Here is a 23,746-nt window from a genome sequence, read left to right as displayed (position 1 = left end):
GCTCCAGCTAAAAACACCGCTTCCTCATCAACCAAGCCTGAGTACAATCTTGTAGAACAGTTAGGGAAGACACCCGCACTCATCTCCATCCTTGAGCTTTTATGCATATCTCTTGCACATAAAGCCATTCTTGACAAAATCTTGAGAGACACTCCTGTCCCTACTGATCTGAACTTGGACCAGTTTCAAGCCATGGTGGGATACCTTTCCATTCCACACTCTCTTACATTCATAGAAGCCGACGATGCCTTTGTGAGCCAGCCACATAATGCACCTTTACACATTGAAGCCTTCATACACAAACATCAAATAAAACGAGTCCTGATAGATGGAGGAGCAGGTCTAAACATTTGCACCTTGAGCACTATTAAACAATTGGGATATTCAGATAAAGCTGTGAATTCTACAAACAAAATTACCATCAAGGCATATGATGATGAAGAGCGTTCATCCAAAGGCACAATCACCTTGCCCCTCAGAGTTGGGCCAGTTACAAAGGATGTGGTTTTTCAAGTCCTAGACCTCGATCTCACATACAACATACTCTTGGGACGCCCATGGATTCATGAAATGAGCGCAGTCCCATCTACATATCATCGATGCATCAAGTTTCCACACAATGGAGTTGAAGTGACTGTCAAAGCTGACCCAAATCCATTCATATATTGCAACAATCTGCGACCTAGATTAGAAATAACAATCCCATTCAATCAAGAAGCTATTCCTTCATTAGCATATGTGGATCCTGAATGAAAGCTTCTACATCAAAACAAGCAGAGATAAAATAAAAGTTCAAGATTAAAGACATGGGATGTGGTGAATATATCTTTCATGTTGATCAACTCCCACTATCTCCTAAGACATTCAGTCCACAGGAACAATCTATAAACAATTTGCAATGCCAAGGAATTGGGTGTGAACCACCTAGTGTTGTGGCTACTAAGTCTAAATGCAAATCTCCTCTAGTGGTGCAAGCAGCTCTTGATATCAATAGTCCTAAGAGTGGTTCCAGCGAAGAATCTATTGAGTGTATTGCCGGCCCTCTTGAGAAATCATATAGCCTTACCATTTCATCCACTCATTCTATTTCCACTCCACTTCCAGACTTGGATCAACAAGAATTACAAAAGCCCTTACTAATTGGGGATAAGAAATCAAGCTTTGAAAAGAAAAATCTAAAAGTAGAAAATAAAGAGAAGTCCTTTAGTCCAAATCAAAATCAAAAGCTATTGGACTTTGCAAAAATTAAGGTCAAGGATAAAAATCCTATGAAGAAAAAACAACAAGAGTTGATCTTCCCTAATATAAAAATAATTGGGGGCAAAAGTTCTAAAATTTCAAATCAAAACGCATACTTGTTGATCCTAAGTCTCCATCATGTCATCTTACTTTCACTTCTTTTCACAATCATAAGCCTTCATCAGTCATCCACTTGTTCCGCACATCCTTTCCCTTCTAGTGATACATCATGGACCTTAGGTTCCTCAAGGGACTTTGTTATCAGGGATGCCCAAACTTCTTTAGGTGACACGCATACGGGCAAACATAGTCCACACAATAGTAATTATATCTTAGTTCCTTTATCAAGGAAGACAGTCGCTCGAGCCACATATCATTTAGTCAAGGAATATTGCAGCTACAATCATAAAGTCAAGCCTCGCACATTTGAGGTAGGCGACTTAGTTCTCTGAGAAAATCCTAAAAATCAGCAAGATAGAGAGAAGAAGGGCAAGTTCGAACCAAACTGGCTTGGTCCCTACATTATCACAACAACATATGAATCTGGTGCATATCAGCTCTCAACCATAGAGGGTGAACCTTTGGAGGATCCTATCAAAAGCATACACCTTCGTAGGTTTTACACATAGTTCTTCAGAGTATCCTAATTCAAAAAATACAAAAATAAAATAAAAAAATGATCAAAAATACAAAAAAAATCAAAAAATTCAAAGATACAAAAAAATTAAAAAATTAAAAATACAAAAAAAATCATAAAATAAAAAAATCGTTACTTGGTGAAAACCTGGTGAACAGGCGCCTTGTGACACAAAAAAAAATCTGAAAAAATTGAAAAATAGAAAAACATTTCATCCAACGGTGAAAACCACTTCGGTGGCGCCCTGGGCAAGTACCATGGTGAAAAATAGATCACTGGCGCCATGCCTAGAGACATTGCTCCTCCCTCCTTCGGGATTCATCTTCATCCTTTCACTTTGCACACACTCACAACCTATTCATCCACAATAAAACTTACACATTCCCATCATGGCTTGTCATTGATCTACCCAAGATTGGTTAGCCATTCATAATAAACCTCCCTTTTTCCCCCTCTTTCCATCCATAATAAATCAGCTCCTATCTATGTCTAAGGCAGATCCTACGTCTAGTGATGGGTGTGGAACTAAGAACATCACATGTTTTGAGGAGTACAATTTCTTCCAGTTTTCTTCAGTCTATTTGCACACAATCTGCAATAAAGCAACACTTGCATCGCCAATTCGCAATAAAGTTTCATCTTCTTTGCACTAAAGTATCAGTTTCATGGATTCAGTCAGTTTCAGATGAGACACAATAGCAACAATGGGCTTCAACAAATCAAATCTTTCAACAGACTCAGACAACATATGGTTTAGTGCTATCTATCCTTTCTGTGAAAGTAAACATTGTGACCACAATCAAATAAGACTTATACTAGTGACAAGAGACACTAAGCTTGAGGACTACAGTGGATGTTGGTGTTGAGTCTTAGTGTTATTTTGATTTTATCTTTTGGTGACATGTCTTTTAGCTTTTCTAGGATGTCTCTGACTAGAGATTCTATCTCCAGGATGTCTTTGACTAGAAAGGCGAGGATGGGGTATCGTCACCTATTTTTCTTTGCTGTCTGTGGATTATCTCTTAGTAATGATATGACTTGTCCAAGGATATGAGGACACTGACAGTCTAGTATGAACTGGGGCATTCCTTGTTTGCAACTATCTTATCTCCATGCAAACAGGTACAATGACTTTTTGGGTCGAACATATGCCTCAATTGTCATAACCTACTTGCCATAATAAATCTCAATGATGATAACGCACAAGAAGCTCTTTAACTTTCATATCTTCTATCTTCCATCCCCCTTTCTTGATTGACTTCCATCATCCTTCTTGGGTCCGTGTAGCCTGCTATCACATGACTAAGTATAATGACACGCCAAAAACATTTGCATTTCATGTAGTTGCGCTTGCATTATCACATATTAAGCATTTCATACATACATATAGATATCACAATTGCATCACATCTTGCACACAACACATGTTAGCACATCTTACATTCTCATCATGTAAATAGTTATTTGCATTCTCATATTCATCTGCATTTCATACATTCACATTCACATATGCATAACATATAAAACATAAAAGAACAAAAGTATTGCATTTCATTATGTACATATTTGCATTCATATCATAAGAATCACATAAGAACATCTCATCACATAGATACACATGCATATAGCTGCCACAAATATGAATCATCTCATATATATACATATAATCATAAGTGTCATGATACAACGATGTCAAAATACATATGGCTACACAACCAATCCTCGTGTCGCCCTATCCGAACAGAGAAACCCACTGATCACTTCTACCAGCACTGCCGCTAGCGCCAATCTTGTCCACGTCATGGTATCCTATGCCACATGTCCAACCCTCATCTCTAGTCTTGGATCTTGAAACACTCATCTCAGAGCATCCTTGTCTCCATCTCGATCATAAGGAACTAACTCCTTATCAATCGGTATCCTCAGAATCATATAAACATCCTCTAAGGTGACTGTCATCTCACCCATCAGTAAATGAAAACTACAAGTCTCAGAGTGCCATCTCTTAGCCAACGCAATTAGCAACCCCATGTTCACCCGGAACTTAGGCACATACAGAATGTATCTCAGACCCATAACCTCAATAGCAGCTCGGTCCTCGAATGTCAGCTCTGGTCATAATCTCTGCATCGACAGGAACCTCTCCCGTGACTCCAGCATAGGTAGGTACTCCTACAGTCAAGCAAATCAACTGTGTCAATCATAGTGGCATTCCCTGTTCATCACAAAATGCTGCTTTTTATCCTTAGTGCTTATGGTATTCTATCCTAGTGACACTCCCTATTCATCACAAAGTGTTGCTTTTTATCCTAGTGGTACTCCCTGTTCATCACAAAGTACTACGTCTTTGCACTCCCTGTTCATCACAAAGTGCTGCTTACATTTTCACTCTCTGTTCATCACAAAGTGTTGTTCATATTAGTACTCCCTATTCATCACAAAGTACTATGTCTTGGTACTCCCTGTTCATCACAAAGTGCCTCGATCTATCCTATCCTAGGGCCTCTACTTGAGTGTATCCTCTTGAGTAGTTTCCTAACTGGTAACGTATGTTCTATCATAGAATTGTCAATCCTAGCCCTATCTGCTATTATGGTCTTCCCTAGAGGACCTGCTTGAGTGAATCCTCTTAGCACCTTATCCAATCGACAATGTATGTTCATCATAGAACTGTTGATTTGTCCTTGATGGCATAAATGCACATTCATGACATAGACGTGCCTGGCACCAACGCAGACGCGCCTAAGTATTTTTTGACCTTGTTTGACATATCCTAAAAGTGCATTTATTGCACTACCTGGCATGCATTTATGACAACAATTAATGCGACAAAGTACAAGGAGGTTTTGTGGTATTTACTGGCTCTCCTGCGTCTGCTGGCCTCTGAAATCGGTGAACGCGATCGAATCTATGCACCAATGCCATCGCTGCTGACTGTTGCTGCTCAATTCTCTCTTTGCACTCTAATCTCTTGGATGTGTGGATGATAATGAGGATGTTTTCCCCTCGTGGTCTATCTTATAGACTACCCTAGCCCTAGCCCTAACCCTCGTCTCCCGAGTTAGTCTTCTTTATCCCGTGACTTTGTCACTCTATCCGGTCAATCCTTTCTAGCCTTTCTTTCTTATCAAGAGATTGTCTGTGATCTTTTTACACATTTTCATCCAATCTCTCAAGGGGGAATATCATTCCCATCTTGGGGCAACTTTGTATCAGTTCATCTTATCTTCTTTGAAACAACGTGACAAGTTGCATTGTCTCAAAGAGGGGCAAAATGTAGACACCTAGAATTGTCATGTATAATTAAATAAATATCTTTATTTATTTAATTATTTTAAGCCTAATTCTTCTATTAATTAAATAAATCTTTATTTATTTAATTAATTCATTTATCCTCTTCTAGCTTTATTTCTCATTTAAATAAATACATTTATTTATTTAAATTATCCTTTTCCTAAATTAAATAAATATTTTATTTATTTAATTTGATCCCACTTCTTCTATTAATTAAATAAATCTTTATTCATTTAATTAATTCATTAGCTTTTTCTACCCATGACACATGTCATTCATCTCTTTATTTATACACTACCTATCCTCTCATTATTTTCTTATTTTCTCTACCTACCCTCTAATCATAGCTGACCATTTATCTTTTACACCTCTCAATCTTATCCCTCCATTTCATATAGTGTCTTCTATATAAGAGGATACTTCCTTCATTATCAACCCTAATCAATCATTCTAATCAATCTATGCATCCTAACTCACTATGCATTCAACCATGACTATGCTTTCAAACTTGCATATGCAATCAATCCTACTTGCAACCACATTTTAGTTCTTTGTTGAGCTCTTGTGCACACAAAATCTGAGAGCAAATATATCAAGCAAGATCAATGGAGATAGGAAGAATGGAGATTCAAACCCTATTGGACATGTGATGGTATAATCTTTGTGATTTTATTTGATTTGCATTGTCTTAGGTAATCTTCATATGTTATGATGGATCTTTGTTGTTGTTAGGCTAGGGTTTTGTGGTTGAATTCATTTAGTCTTTCAATATTGTTGTTATCCATTTTCAGCATAAACACCTATGATTGGGTGAGGAGGTGCGAATTATGTCAATAATTTGTTGGCAAGTCTAAGTTGGCAGCATTTCCTCTCAAACCAATGGTGATTAAGGAACTGTTTCAACAATGGGGCATTGACTTCATTGGTCCAGTCAATACTCCTTCTAGTGCAGGTCATCACTATGTTCTGACTATTACAGATTACTTCACTAAATAGGTTGAAGTAATATCCATTAGGAATGCTACGTCTGAGGTGGTATGTGACTTCATAAAATAAAATATTGTGAGTAGATTTGGCGTTCCAAATAAGATAGTAGTAGATAATGCCACTTATTTTTCCTCATATGAGACTAATCAGTTTTTTTTTTTAATATCATATTACTCTTGCTCATTCTTCAGACTATTAACCATAGGAGAATGGTCAAGAAGAATAGAGAAATAATAATTTGGTAACCATTATCAATAAATTGGTTGATGAAAATCATCATTTGTGGTAGAAGGAATTGATTGATACTTTATGGGAAAATTGTAGTACTCCCAAAAGAGTGATTGGTTCATGACATTTCTAGCTTCTTTATGGTACCAATGTAGAAATTCTAGTCACTTTCGAGCTACCAACTTTGAAGTTAACAAAGGCAATTGAAGATCAAACCTATGGGAGTTCTCTAGATAAGTGCATCATGTTCCTTTCGGAACATGAATAAAAGCAAGTTCAAGTGGTGGATCATATTTCAGAACACCAAAATCAAGTCAAATCTCTTTTTGACCAAAAAGATAAACAGAGAAATTTAAAGGTGGGTGATCTTGTCCTAGTTTGGGATAAGAGACATGAACCTAAAGGGATGCATGGAAATTTGATTCTCTATGGATAGGGCCTTTTACTATTCATCGAATATATGGTGAAGGAAGCTACCTCGTTGCATACAATGATGGAGCACCATTATCTTTGCCGCATAGTGGCCAGCATCTCAAGTTGTTCACTCAATGAAGTTTTAATGCCTTGGTGTGATCTTTCTTTTTTTTTTTTTTGTGTCTTTTAGTCTTTTTGCTATTTCCCACCACTTGACTCTATCCCAATGGATGGATGAAGGCACATAGAGTGTTGGGATTCTACAACCTTCACTCATTTCAAAGAATAGTCAAAGGTAGTTCTCTAGTCAGAGGAAATGTTGTCCCCAATTTTAATATTTGGTGAAATTGGGGTAACCCAAATTTTTTTTCCCAATTTGTGGTTTTCTAGCTCTATGCATGCTTTCAAGATAACTTCATCATCTCATGCATGGTCGTCACTTTCTTTCTTCCCCTATTTTTGTCCATCTTCAATTTCAAGGTGCAAATTGGGCCTATAAACCTGATTTACACCAACCTTGAATTCAAGGTGCAAATCTGGTTTATAAGCTCAATTTACACCTCTGTAAGTCTCTTTTGCTCTTAGGTGAAAATCGGGTTTGTAAACCTAAAATGCACCTTGGCAAGTTCAAATTGGGTTTGTAAACCCAAAATTCACAAACACGATTGGCACTGTTTATGGCACTTAAGCTATTGATTGCTCCCTTTTATAATTCAAATAGGAGTCTATTTCATTGTTTTTAACCTTTTTTCTCTACATATTTGTTTCAAATTTTCTTTCCTAGTTGAGCCAAATTCATGTTAGAGAGCATCATTTTGGATTTCACTATTTACCTCATTTTCTAGGTAAGCTTTTGCATCTTTATTCCTTTATTTTCAAGTTTTTCTCTCTTAGGGTTTTTTGAAATCCTATTACTTTCCCTTCAGAGTATTTCCCATGTTATTGTTCAAGTTAATAAACCTGAACCATTTACATGAGGTCACTATTTATAGTAAGTTTTCATTTGAGCACAAAATGTTGTGAAAGTCTCCACGAAGCTTTTGGTTAGCTAGGTAAGCATTCTGGTAAAGTTACATCGCAAGATCATGACTAATTTTAAAGATATTAAATTTTTCATTTTGGAGGGGTCTAATGAAAGGTTTAAATTTGATTTTGAGGACTTTAGAGGCCCCATAATTTCTTGAAAAGTGGGTGTAAATGGCTATGCCATTTATGAGGCAATAGAGTACTTCGTGATTTTTCTGGCGCTTCAAACGGTTTGTCAATAGGACGCACGGTTCTCAAGTTATGGCCTCTGAAAGTTTGTACTCCTGAGATAGGAAATATAAAATACATCGGACACATAAATGAGCTGTAAAAGGGGAGGGACATGTCATAGGGAATCTAAAAGGGAGATAAGGTCTGCTACACCTTATTGGGTGGTTTTAGCCCATGGTTTTATAATATTGTTTGACAGTTTCTTATATTGTATCTCCTATATATGAGGTGTGTGAGATAGAGGTTGTGTGTAAGAGTCTTATAGCTATTAAGTTACCTTTGAATCTCTGATTAGTGGTACTCCTGTGAAGAGATTGCTCTGCAAGTATATTGTAATCTATTTTTGATTGCAGAATAATATATTAGGTGGCTTTTGTAGTGTGGAGTTTTTCTCCCGAAAGGGTTTTCCCCACGTAAATCATTGTGTTATGGTTTGAATGTTATTATATCTATTTCTATTTTCTATAACTATTGTGACGATCTATAAAAAAATTTGCATTACCCTCCTCTCAAGGTTAGGGTAGGAAGTTGTTCCACTACTTAACTTCCTTACAAGTGGTATCAGAGCTTGATCACATTTGGTTTCAGTTGTGGGTTGTTGGGTTTTTTGAACTAATCCAAATTTGAGTAGGAGCTTTTGCAGAAGACACTTTTTGATCTTGTTGCAGGAATTTTCAAATGGCAAGTTCGTCAGGGAAAATAGAGATTGGTTTTCTGAATATGAATAATTTAATGGATGTAAGGTGTACTTGGGTGATCATTCACAATTAGACATTGTTGGTCGAGGTAAAGTTAGAATCAAGTTTTTGATGGTAGAATAAAAAAGATTAATGGTGTGCTACATATCCCTAGTTTAAAACCAAATCTGTTATCTGTGAGAAAACTGATAGATGCGTATTGCAGGTAGTCTTTTCTGAAGCAGATGTAAGATGATTAAGGGTGCTATGGTAATTGCTATAGGTTTTAGGTTCGACACTTTGTATAAGCTAGATGCATACATTGTTGAGTGTAATAACACTTTTATAAAAAGTAAATTTGTTGAAGATTTGAGGGTTTCACCTTCAGCAGATGGAAATGGCTTTAGGGTACCTAAGGGTGCTCTTTCTTCTGAAGAAAAGTTACCTACAGAGAAGACTATGTTATGGCACTAGAGGCTTGATCACATTGGAGGAAAGGGTTTAAAGACCTTGAAAAATAAAAACCTTATTGAAGGTTTGAATGATTGTAATCTTAACTTTGATTTAAGTGAGCATTTCATTTATGGAAAACAAAACCGCGTTCAATTTTACTCGAGTGTCATAAAACTTGTGGTTTTTAGGATCTTATTCATTTTGACGTGTTTGGTCCTCTAGATGTTCCTTGGATTGGAAAATCTACATATTATATTTCATTTATTGATGATTTTAGTAGAAGGACATGGGTATATTTTCTAAAGAGTAAATTTGAAGTTTTCCGTTGATTTAAAGAATTTAAAGCAATGGTTGAGTTGCAGACTGGAAAGAAAATTAAAAGTTTGATGATTGATAATGGCGGTGAATTTTTATCTAATGATTTTGATAGATTCTCTAAATATTATGGCATTAATAGACCGAAGACATTTCTGTATTCTCCATAGTAGAATAGAGTTGCTTGAAGAATGAACAGGACACTAATGGAGAAGGCTAGGAGTATGCTAAGTGGTGTTGGTCTAGAACAAAATTTTTGGGCTGAAGTTGTTACCACTGCTTGCTACCTTATTAGCATGTATCCTACATCATCCCTTGTTGATAAAATGTCTATGGAAGCTTGGTCGGGTCACAAGCCTTCATTGAGACATCTTAGAGTTTTTGGTTGTGAGGCATATGCACATGTGCCAAAGGGGAAGTGGACAAAGGTTAATCAAGACCCCTTCTACACCTGAAAGAGTTTAATCGAGACCCCTAGATAGGAAAGAAGTTGAGGAGAGCTCGTCTAGCTCTGAATCTTCAGAATAGGAGTCAGAACCTCCAACTCAGCTTGTTCGAAGGTCTACAAAACATAGAAAACCACCTGAAAGGTATTCACTTGATGATTGGAGATTTATTTTTGCTTTGAATACTAATGTGGATGAACCAAAATCTGTAGAAGAGGCATTATGTATGAATGATGCAGAATCCTAGAAGATTTCTCTGGAAGAAGAAATGACTACTTTGAAAAAGAATGATACGTAGGATCTTGTACCATTGCTTGAGGGACGAAAAACTTGTTGGTTGCAAATGGGTGTTCAAGAAAAAGATTGGTTTAGATGAAATCATTGAGAAGTATAAAGCAAGGTTTGTTGCAAAAGGCTACTCTCAGGTTGAGGGTGTTGATTATGGTGAGCTATTTCTCCTATTGCCAAAATGACATCCATTAGATTTTTGCTTTCTATTGTTGTTGCTTATGATTTAGAGGTTTAGAAAATGGGTGTGAAAATTGCTTTCCTTCATGGTGATTTGGAGGAGGATATTTATATGACACAGTCGGAGCACTATGTGGTGAAAGGTAAAAGTAATTTGGTCTGTAAATTAAAGAAATCATAGTATGGCCTCAAACAAAGTCATAGGATGTGGTACCAAAAATTTGATACGTTTGGGATTTGAGTGTTCTAAATTAGATCACTGTGTTTATTATAAAATTGATGGTGATAATTTCCTGTACATTCAATTGTATGTTGATGATATGTTATTCATTGGTAAAGGGAAAGATATGATTTCATAACTAGAGTCTCAGCTCACTACTAAATTTGAAATGAAATATCTTGGTGCAACAAAACACATGATAGAGTAAACATAAAGATATGGGTAGGCCAGAGTAACTATGTGAATTCAGTGTTATAGAGGTTCAACATGCAAGATTGTAGACCATTGTTTGTTCCTTTTACAGTTGGAATGAAATTATTTGTTGTAGATTGGCCTACATCCCCATCAGAGATGGAAGATATGAGCAGATTGTGTTACCAAAGTCCAGTTGGAATTTTAATGTATGCTATGGTCTGTACTAGACTAGACATTGCCCAAGCAGTGGGAGTTTTGTCCAGATATATGTCTAATCCTGGTAGAGTTCTTTCGGATGCAGTCAAAAGAGTCTTTAGATATTTGAAGGGTACCTCAGAGTATTCTTTGTGTTATCATGGTAATTCAGTTGGAGATGTGATTTCCCTTGATATTCATGGTTATGTAGATTCAGACAACAAGTGATATTGATAGCAGAAGATCCACAAGTGCTTACGTGTTTACTTTATTTGGTGGTGCAATTTGTTGGATGAGTAAGCGATAGGTTGTGGTTTCTTTGTCCACTAATAAAGAAAAGTATATTGCAACTTCTCATTCTTGTAAAGAGGCCATTTGGCTTAAGAGACTATGTTCAGACATTTGAATAAAACAAGGAGCCGTGACAATTTATTGTGATAGTAAGAGTGTGATCTGCCTAGCTAAAAACCTAGCATTTCATGCCCAGACCAAGCACATTGATGTTCAATATCATTTTGTCAGAGATATGGTCAAAGATGGCAGGGTGAAGCTGGTTAAGGTAGAAACCTGGATGAATGTTGTAGATTCTTTAACTAAGGCTATGAGCACAGAGAATTTTAGATGGTTCTCGGAGTCTATGGGCCTCATGGCCCCTAGAAATTGATTTATTGTGTTGATACTCCCTTTTCTCTCTCAAGGTGTTCATCAAGTGGGAGATTTGTTGGGAAAATGGTGTCTCAACCTTGTATTTACGTGAGGTTACTATTTATAGTAAGTTTTTATTTGAGCATGAAATGGTGTGAAATTATCCACGAAGCTTTTGGTTGGCTATATAAGCATTCCAGTAAAGTTACATTGCAAGATCACAACTAGTTTTGAAGATATTGAATTTTCCATTTTGGAGGGTCCAATGAAAGGTTTAAATTTAATTTTGAGGACTTTAGAGGCCCCAAAATGCTCTGAAAAGTGGGCATAAACAACATAGCCATTTATGAGGCAATAGAGCACTTTGCGAGCTTTTTGGCGTTTCAAACAGTTTGTCAATAGGACACACGCTTCTCAAGTTATGGCCTCCAAAATTTTGTACTCTTGAGATAGGAAATATAAAATACATTAGACACATAAATGAGTTGTAAAAGGGGGAGGGAAACGTCATAGGGAATCTAGAAGGGAGATAAGGTTGGCTACACCTTATTGTGTGGTTTTAGCCCATACTTTTATAATACCATTTGGCATTTTTTTGTATTCTATCTCCTATATATGAGGTACGTGAGATAGAGGTTGTGTGTAAGAGTCTTACAACTATTGAGTTACCTCTGAATCTCTAATTAGTGGTACTCCTAGGAAGAGCTTTATCTGCAAGTATATTGTAATCTATTTTTGATTGCGAAATAATATATTGGACGACTTTTTGCGTGTGGGGTTTTTCTCCCGAAAGGGTTTTCCCCACGTAAATCACTATGTTACGATTTGAATGTTATTATATCTATTTCTATTTTTTGTAATTATTGTGACGATCTATAAAAATTTTTGCATTACCCTCCTCTCAAGATTAGTGTAGGAAGTTGTTCCACTACTTAACTTCCTTACAAATCACACCACAAATTTGGTGGTGTTTGGGCTTATTAACCTAAACACATCTTTTCGCATTGCATTTCAATGTTTGGTGTCATTTTTCACAGGTGATGTTCGAGTTTGAAGGACCAAACAACATCACATTAGTGGTGTTTCTTGGGTTATCAATCGTGAGCATCTTTTTCCATTGCCATTTCCTTTGTTATGTGTTGTACTATCCTTTGGTGGATTTTGGGTTCGTAAACCCACCCTGCATCCTCTTTCTTTTTGCTTTAATATTTTTGGTGCATGGTAGAGCCATAGGCCCACCATACATCAAGAGGTCTTTTCTCAATGCATGGTGGGTCTACGAACCTAATCTACACCTTGCATATTTTCAAAGTTATGCTTTAGTGTATGGTGGGTTTTTAAACCCACCCTACACCTTTTTTGTGATCTTCCCTTTTCAAGTTCATAGCGTGTTTATAAACTTGCCATACACTTTGATCCTTCCATTTAGGTGTAGTTCGAGCCTCTAGGTCTAACTTACACCTAGTTTTGATTTACACTTAATAAGTGTAGTTTGGACCTATAGTTCTAAACTACACCTATTACTAGCTTTTCATTAAGTGTAGTTTGGGTCTATGAACCCAAACTACACCTATGAACCACACTTTGACAAAGAACGTAAGGCCTATGGACCCGAATTACGTCAATTACACACATGTAAAAAGGGTTCGTAGGCCCAATTTACCTTTGATTTACCATGATACAAGGAGGGTTCTCAAAAACCTAATGACATCAAATGCATCTTATTCATGAGTTTTTCAGTTCAGAATGAACAAAATGGTTGATGTTTTCACTTCTCTAGTATTAATGGTTTTCCCATGTTATAGTGTTACTACTATACAAATGACAGAGGCATCTCCAAGCAAGAAGGTCATGAATTTCAAGAAGCAAGACCCACATCTGGTCTTCTCACCTTCATCAATTTTATCAAATGTAGACCAGATAAGGGATACCGAGATAGGTTATGTTGACCTAGATGAGTTTCTCAAGAGAGTTGAGCAGCCTCCTTCATACTAAAAAATGGAGTCCATCTTTAACAATACTATCCATTTAGTTGTGTCCTTTCCCATGTCTACTCAAGATCCTGAATTCATCATGGTAGTTGCGAGTCACTTTGACCCTGTTAGCAAAATTGCCAAGAACACTATTGGTAAAAAGTTGATCAGATTGGATGAAGATTTCTTCAACACTATCTTCAAGTGTCCTAATATTGAAAAGTACTCAAATATAAGTAGGCAATCAGCTCAAGCCTACTATGACGGGAATTTTGATAAATGTAGGAGAAATATGAATGATAATTGGTTGAAGAACCCAAGGCCTACAATTTCAAGATGGCCAAAGACTTTTCCCAGAAGTGATCTCATTGAAGAGGTGAATGATTTGGTAACTCTCTTGAGTAGGGTAAAAGGGCTTCCTACCTCTAACACCTATTATGAATGGATGTATCAATACATTGATGTCATCAAACAAAACAAGGAGAGGATATTATGGGGTAAGCAAATCAGTGATGCCATATGTGAACATCTTACTAAAGTACCTGCTACTCTTAAGTTCTACATGACTTCCTATTTAGTGTACACTACAACTTCAATGAGGCATTTTCTAGGATTGTCTACAACAGGAGATAGAAGGCAAGTTGTTGTACATGAGTACTAATACCAATTGGTGGTGAAGAATAGTTTCAATCACTTCAAAAGAGTGAATGATACTTTCTTCGTATATCGCATGTGCATGTTGAACAAGGATTTTTACAATAGAAGAGTATCAGGTCATGCTCGAGAGGTTGTAAATGAATATAGATGCATGTTCTTGTAGTTCCCCACTTTCATATATCTCAGAGTAGGGTGTTTTAATGGTGAACCCTTTATGCTCCCAAGGTACCCATCAGATAAAATTGTTTTGATGGAATTAGCCTGTCAAATGGTGGTCCTTCATGAGGTGCAATCAAGTTCCCACAAGACATGTTTGAAATTTACTTTGACCATTAGTAGATATTCTATCACTTCAATCTTCAAAGATAGGACAATGAAGGAAGAGATGAAGAGAGTGACCATGAGGTTCTTCAAGGAAAGGAGATACTTTGACTATAGGGGAATGAGGACAAATTTGAAAAATGCTTATGTTCATGTTTATCGTATTGAAGATGTATGGGTTGATTGTAGGACAGAACATGATATAAGGAAGCTTGATTATTGTCGACTAACAGTTGATCAAATTAGGGAGTTTGATCTTTCTAATGTCCCAGATGACCTAGAAGAAGATGGTAACGTCCTAGACCTTACTTATGTTGAAAAGAAAGTCTCATCTACCCCTTTTCCCCTCTTTCAATGGTCATAGAAGAAATAAACTTCCATTAGATATAGATTTCAAATTATTCTAGTGAATAGTAATATGTGGCTTTCAAGAAACAAAATTCCATTAAAACCCTTCTTCTCTGGGTTTGATGATGATACAACTTCACCTATTGGAAGGAGATCAAAAATCAAAACAAATAACAAATAGGATCCTACCACCCCATCAAAGGCTCTAAAGTTGAAATTCATAGTTTGGGATGGTAAAGGAAAGGCTCAAAGAGAATCATCCACTGCCAAAGTTCAAGAGACAATAGAGTTTGAGATACAAGATGAACATTTGGATGATGAACATCATGATTCAAAGCCTATTGATGTTGATCAGGTTGAAGGTGATAAAGAGGGCAATGAAGAATGTGATGAATATGATGAAGGACTACCACAAGTAGATAAGTCCCAAGATTTCTTACCCCAGGTATATCCTTCTTCTTCTATGGTGCATTCTCTTATTTCTACTTCTAAGTCAGAACCCTCTATTGTCACATGTGTCTCCCCTAGCGCATTTTCTCACATTTCTTCAACCATTGCTAGTGAGTCTACTCTAGATACCCCGCGTGACAATATTAAAAATGTTTTCTCCACTTTTTTGAGTTTGTCAAAACTTTCTACCACTATGTTAGATTATTTTGACAAGTTTATGATAGAGATGGGTCCTAGACCCAATGTGTCATCGCTTGAAAATCCTTCCAGTTTTGTTACCACAATGTCACCTATTGTGACTACTACCCCTCAAGAGTTAATGAATCCATGTCAAGATTTAACCACAGGTAATGATGATGATTCTTCTTTTCTGCCATGGTTATTTTCTAATGCTCCCAAAAGGAAGAAACAAGTTTTTTATCTTGATTATTTTTATTTTAGTCAACTTGTCCCCACCAAACCCAAAATCACCAAGAAAGCCAAAACCTTGTCAAGGGTAAAGGTGGAAAAAGCAAGAAAAAAGTATGCAGAAATTGCCATCCCTCCTCCTGATAAAGATATCAATTAGATTCAAGAATCAGATTACATCATTAACATGATTTAATTGGGCAAAGAGACTCATGATTATACTTCAGGGGATGTTCAATCGACTTTGGATGCTCTTGTTTCTAGGTATGATGAAGACACAATAAGAAAGGATAAACTCAAGACACAAGTTGAACAACTCACCACTATGTTAATTAAGGTTACCAAGTCTTCAAAATCCATTGAGTCAGTGACTTCATCACTAGATGAACAAGTTATGAAAAGGGTTGAGCAAGTAGTATCACGAAGTAGAACAATAGAAGAATGGATGGACATGATGCTAAGTCAAAGTATGCAGCTCCTAAGCTCGACTTTAACTATTGTTAGTAACCTTGATGTTGTAAGGACAGAAGTGGACAACACCATAGAAATCTTCTCCCGAGAATTGGAAGCACAAGAGAAGGATTTTGAGGCATGGTTAAAAATTGAAAACTTTGATTCAGATGATCTTGTGCGGAATGTTATTATTCCTTCTCAACATATGTATGCTGAGAAAAGAGAGCTGCTAGAACACCAAATGAATATTATTCAATGCCTTATCAAGGACATGAAGAAATCACAAAAGGAATTTGTGAAAAAAAATGAAATTATTGATAAAATCTTTGAGATTCCATGTACTTTCCTCTATGAAAACCAAAGGTTTAAGGAATTCAGTTTGTTGGTGACTACTGAAATTGATAGAGAGGACTTTTCCTTGTCCTCTATTGATAAATTGGTTGATCTATAATTCATCCTATACTTTCTGGATTCTCTTCCGAAGAAACACAAAAAGTGTTGTGTTGATTTAGAAGATTCTATCACACAGGTCAAGATTATCACCAACCATACCCAGGGACCCAATGGAGCTCAGATGAAGAATGACTTGCGGAAATTTAAAGAATTCAAAAAATGAGAGTCAACATGAAGAAAATGATACTTAGTCATTTTTATGATTTTCTAGTGGCATTTTGTATGGTCAATCAACACCTTAAGTGTCATTTTGTATATTCTCTAGTACACGTGTAGGACTGCATGTGTTCCAAGTCAGATGGGTCTCTACTTTTGACTTGGTCACAAATTAGTTATAACTTTCCTAGTTTCATGTTGCACCTCTCCTCTATATGTATGAGGATTTTCATTGTAATAAGGATTTTTTTCCATCATTATTTTATGTAACAAAACTTTGCCAAAGTAAAGAGAAAAGTGAGACTTGGTGTTCATATTGTGAATTTGCAAACTTAATCAAAGAGATGACAAGTTTGGCTTTTAGGATTTGTGTTGAGATCACTCTTGTGTATGATATAGATGTTCTTATGTCATTTATGTTATATTTTCTTGAAAGATCTAAGATGGGCATTGTTGTTGATGAAAAATATTGAAGAGAAATTTGAGTTTATACAAGTAGACTTTGTGTTACTTTGAGAATTCAAGAGTTGGAAATTGGTAGGGATAATTGTTTAAAGTCTTTAAGTTTTTGCAAATTATAATTAAAGTTTATATTAAGTGGATAAGAAGGTAAGGTCTTTGTGCTATACTGAGTTATCTTGTTAGAGTAGAAAATATGACGATATATTTAAAAGTCTTTGAGCTAGAAATATATCAAAATTTTGTGTTACAATGGTTGATAGGACTTAGGCATTTGAAAGAAAATTTAAGTTCTTTTTATACACAAGGCTCGTCCCTAAGTCATTTTCAGAAAAAGGAAGTAATAGAAGACTTTGTTCTTTCACGGACACTTTACTTCCTAATTAGCATAGTTTTAATATTACTGCAAGTTTGAGTTGTTTCAATTGAAAGAAGAAATCTGTTCTAAATGGAGAATTAGATAGAACTTATTCTTATAAAAAAAGAGAACTAAGTTAATGTATCATCCTAGATTAGTGTAAAGTTAGTAGGTAGATTTAGAATAGATAGTAATTCTAGTAGAAAGGGGGAACCTTCCCTTACAATTAAGAGAGATTATACTTTGCCTTCTAAGAGGTATCATCTCATAACTGTAGTGAAACTCACATTTTGTAGGCCTTCACCAACTTACAAAATTTTCACCCAACATGTCCTTAACAAAGTTGTCAAAAAAAGATGTGTTTTTGTCACCTTCTTGAATCTAGTCAATATGTGACTTTTGCTTCTAGAAAATCTCCTCTCGTAACTCCCATTTTTCCAAATCCTTCATAGCTACAATCTCCTACAATTTTTCTCAATTAGGTCCTAATCTAAAATCTCACAAGTAATGGCATACAAGTGAGATTCATCAATCACTTTAGCTAAGAGGTTGTCAAAAAACTACTGTATGTCTTGAAGTGTGGTACCTGCAAGAGAGACGCAAACCACCCAAACACACCAATGAAACATTATGTTAGAGGTTAGAGTAATAAAAAATTAAATGAAACAAATTCCCTAAGAACGTATCATTGTACTCTATCTCCAAGGATCTCTTAGATTCAAGGTGGCTCTCAACTTGGAAGAGCACTTGATCTTGGGATGACTACTCAAAGAACGAGAGATATAGTATGATCTAAGATCTAAATAAATGCAACTAAGATCCTAGTGATGAGAAAATGATATAGATATGAAACTATGATATGGTGTGAAATGATAAGATTAGTGTGAGATTAAACTAGCATGAACATGATATGGATATGATATGAGACTAGCATGATATACTAAGACATGATATGTATAACATGATTATTCTAAGATTATAATGCTATCAAAATGATCTAAAATTCTATAAGAGGCAAGATTCTTAGTGTCATGAGACTATAATGTAGATGCATAAAAAATTTGGATCCTTATTATGAAGAAGGTGAGTCCTATTAATAGGGAAAATAGGGAAATGGATGGTTAAGATTCAATAATATTAACAAGGGTCAGGATTGAAAGTTATCAATCCATGTTGACAAGTGTCACCATGAGGAGGCCTGAGAGGATGTTAAGTAAGCATTAGATGCTTATTAAGCTTTGAGGGTTAACCTTAAGAGGATGAGCCATTGGATAAAGCTATTATCCAAGGATGAAGGCTATTGTCCAAGAGTTAAACTCTTGTGCAAGGTTGGAAGATGCTCAAAGGGACAAACATCATGGGATAGGGTGATGTCTTGTAAGAGGCATTAAATGGTTTAGAAGACTTTAGAGTCTAATTTGTAAGAGCCTTACAAATTTGGGGAACTCAACAAGTTAACTTGTTGAAGAGATAAAGTCTTTAGAAGACTTTCTTCCAAATTTGGAGAAGTGACTTCCCCAAATTTAGGGATGTGACATGAGAGAGGAATTTAGGCTAGTTAAGTGGGATTTGAGGACTTCTAGAAGAATTATTAGGAGGTTAATGGAAAATGTAGGAGAATGAAAGTGGGATAAAAGGGGAATTTTTAATTAAAATAAATAGATTTATTTCAACCAAAATGAATGCAACTTGCATTTGTAGGAAAATGCAAGTTGGGGAGGTTTATAAATAAATATTGATTTATTTATTTGTAGAAGGGATTTTAATTAAATGTAAATTCAATTGAAATGATGGAAAGTGAATAAATATAATTTATTCACTTAATAGAAGAAAGGGGATATCAATTAAATGTTGAATTTAATTAATGGTTTAAATAGAAGAAAAAGGGTACATTAATTAAACCTTAGTTTAATTAATAGGTGGATAAATGATAATTAAACAAATAAAATTCATTTTAATTAGGTGTGCAAGTTTTAGGCATCTACATTTTGCCCCTCTTGGAAGTGACATGTGACCACATGTTGATTCAAAAAAAATCACTCGATATGTCACCAATTTTTTTTGATATGGTGCCCCTAATACTGATTTTTGGATATCGATACTGATATGATGTTGATATGATAATGATACACCCTCAGGAGATGAATTGAGAAAAAATTGCCGCTCGGGGCAATTGTGTTGATTTTTTATTTTTTTTTTAATTTTTAGGATTTATAAAAAAATTTTGATATAAATTTGTCGATAAAATAAATGATATTGTGTACAAAAAATACATGTCTAGTATAAAACACACACTGTGCAAGTCTATCTAAGCAACACATGGAGCTATATAAGCCTCCATGGTTCCACTTTGAGCTCATTTGTACACTTGGCTTTTGGAGATTGGAGCTTGGAGAGAAGAAAGAGAAAGGTAGCAAAATGGTGCCACCTCATCACAACCACATATTAGAGTGGGTTCGACGATATGAGCGACCAACAACATATGGACCGCTGGTAAGTGAATTTTACAACCTCCTCATGTGATTTTTAGCTAGATTTAGCTAGGTTTTTAAGATTTTCGTACAATTTTGCGTTATTTTTATGTGCCCTAGCTTTAGGTTTGTTTTTTTGGCACCTTTTCTCAATCGTGAAGCGCATTTATATTTTTGCATGGCGCATTCATTTTTATTGTGCCACATATATGTTTTGTTTTGGCGCATTTGTTCTTTGTTTTAGCGCATTTGTGCAATTGATTAGCGTATTTGTGCAATTGATTAACGCATTTGTTTAATTATTTAGCACATTTGTTTAATTGTTTAGTGTATTTGTCTGCTTATGTAACACATTTGCATTAGCATATTTGTAAACTATTTTGGTGCATTTATAACAGTTTTGAGTTTTGGATTTTTGCAAGATTTTTGACATGTGCCAAATTCATTTTAGAGATACTTATGATGGCATAGATTGGGTTTAAATATCGATATGAGTAATTGATGTCGATATGGGTCATTGAGGTCGATACGGGTCTTGATACGATATGAGTCATTGTTGTTGATATGGGTTTAGGTTTGATATGGGCCTTGATTCGATATGAGTCATTGTTGTTGATATGGGTTTAGGTTTGATATGGGTCTTGAGTTGATATGAGTCAAAAATAGAGTTGATATGGGTCATTTGAGTTGATATGAGGCAAAATAGAGTTGATATGGGTCACTTGAGTCGATATCAGTCAAAATAGAGTTGATATAGGTCACTTGAGTCGATATGAGTCCTAATTTGATATAAGTCTTTGTTGTCGATATGGGTTTAGGTTGGATATGGGTTGTTGATATGAGTTGTCATTGTCGATATGAGTCAAAAATAGAGTTAATATGGGTCACTTGAGTCAATATGAGTCAAAATAGAGTTGATATGGGTCACTTGAGTCGATACGAGTCTTGATTCGATATGAGTCTCTAATGTCAATAGGAGATAACTTTATTTTAGATATGGGATAACATTGATTTGATAGGATAGGTGAAGATTAACCAAACTGACTGATAAGAGTTTAAGGTCGAAACTCTTGAAAGATAGCGTCTTTCATCACTAAGAGGATAGGTTAGATGAACTCGCCTAAATGATAATAGTTTATGATTGAAACTCTTGAATGATAGTGTGACTTTCATCAGTGATAGGAGATTGTGTCAACTATTTTAAAATGGTGTCTTTTTTAATCCCTTGGATAGATAGGATTGATATGGTGTCAATTTTGTGATATAGGCTCGATTGGGTGTACTGATGCTTCAGGAGCGATACCCAAAGATATGGGTCATGCGAGGAGCCTTGATCGATGATGACAAAGAAATTATTGTTGCATGTGGTTTGTCACATATCTTGGACATGCCTTCCTATCAGAAAAATAGGACTCTACTAACTGCATTGGCAAACAGGTGGCACAATGATCATAACACCTTTCATTTTCCGATGGGAGAGATTACAGTGATTCCAGAGGACATCTACAGGATCTTGAGGATTCCCATCATGGGTGAGCTAGTTCAGTATGATGTGGAGGACCAAGGTGGGACTGATGCATTATGGGAGGTGTTTGTTGATTTGCACCTCAGTGGATATTCAATGGCATGGCAAGAGATGGTAGATCAGTATGCCCTAATGCCATCTATATTAGTAGGGTTTATCGATGGCTTCTTCTATCTCGATAGGAGGTTGCATGGTTTTTCAGTTGGATGTGGAAGGATATTATGATGGATGATTCTACAAAGGACACAATATGTATGGGGTATCTGTGTTTTGGCCCATTTGTACCATGAGTTGCACTCGGTGGTATATGATAGGGGTGTGAAATTAGCAGCAAGTGTCACATTGTTACAGATCTGGGCATGAGAGTATATAGCAATGATTCATCCTGTAGTGGAGATATCATGACCGACAAGATTACCCTATTTATATATGTACTGATAGGCAGCTTCCGAGCCCATGCTTGGGAAGTTGGATTAGTGGAGATGGAATTATAGATGATATGGATTCATTGATATGGAGACCATACATGGATTGTGAGGGTTGGGCTGAGGATGTTGCAGAGATCCCAGTACTATGTCAGAGAAGTTACTTGGTAGGGAGGACTCCCTATGTTATTGAGAGATTCATTTTGACACGTGTATACCAGTAATTTGGTCGTATCCAGGGGATGCCTCAGGGTGTGGCCATATATGCCCAAGTGCATAAGGAGAGAGCAGACTGTGGCCCTACATTGGATTTTGATATAGCATGGGTAGATTTTGAGGCATTGCCATAGGCATGGTGGGATATGCGGATAGGGATGGCAGATGCAGGTATGACTGAGCAATATGCACAATATTTTGTGGAGCATCCTTTCCCATGAATGAAAGGACCTAGGGAGCCTATACCACCCTTGAAGGAGGTAGATGATGATGATGAGGGAGGGCCTAGAGGTCGATGAGGTGGTAGGTGAGGGTGGGGGAGAGGTAGGAAAGGTGGTGGTGTGGATAGAGGTCAAGATTAGATTTGCTGAGGCGGAGAGGGTGGAGGATATGATGATGGATGTGGAGAGGGAGGTGATAGAGGGTGAGGCCATTGGGTTATTGGTAAAGGAGGAGGATGGTGACAGGAAATTTGTCATGGAAGGCCTTTGTAGCTAGAGGAGGTAGTAGGGGGAGGAGTCTGAGGATGAGGATGGTCCATCCGAGGAGACAGAGTCAGAGGAGGTAGGGGAGGAGGTGATGGGTGGGATGAGTGGGATGGATGAGGAGGAGGAGGAGGAGGATAGATATGCCTCCACCTACTACCCCAACACAGGTTATAGTAGCACAAGTGGGTGAGGATCCACAACCATCACAACCATCAAGGGTTCAGATATTAGTGCCACCACATCAGCAGCAGGTTATAATAGCATCCCAACAATCATCAGTAAAAAGGCTACAAGGTCAGCTAACACATGTACATGCTTGGACTAGACAACTACAGAGGCAAGTCACTACGGTGTCTCTGGAGTGAAATGCGGCTCAGGCAGAGAGAGATACAACTCAATGGGAGCTGCAGGCGACACAAGCTCAGATAGCATAGTCATAGACATGGGTTTCTAAAATCACTAATGAGTGAGATACTAAGATAGAGAGGTGTGGGCGTGGCGAGGATCTTTCCCAGTCTCTTCAGCAAGCTGCATCTCAGGGGCCATTTGTTGAGACATTGAGAGAGATGTTGTATCAGATTGGTAGGGCAGACTATTACATGGGGTTCTGTTTCCAGGCGGTGCCTCCAGATAGGCGAGCATAGTCTTTTGTTTAGAGCTCGAGGCATGGGGGTTCTCAATGAGAGTACGTTAGTCGAGGGGTTACAGGTCCTAGGAGAGGTCCTAGTGGAGATGGCATAGGTGGCAGTGGCAGTCAAGGTCCCAGACCAACAGATTCGAGTGGTAGCCACTCTTAGATTTTCCCCTCATGTATTTTGATCATTTCATGATATGGACATACTAATGTATTAATTTTGATCCTTATGATATACCTTGATGTATTATTTAATACATAGTGATGATTTAGATCTCTGA

The sequence above is a fragment of the Cryptomeria japonica genome, chromosome 4 (assembly GCF_030272615.1).
Source record: "Cryptomeria japonica chromosome 4, Sugi_1.0, whole genome shotgun sequence".
In the NCBI taxonomy this organism is placed as follows: Eukaryota; Viridiplantae; Streptophyta; class Pinopsida; order Cupressales; family Cupressaceae; genus Cryptomeria; species Cryptomeria japonica.
The sequence above is the reverse complement of the archived record's forward strand: the minus strand, read 5'-3'. Positions refer to the sequence as shown.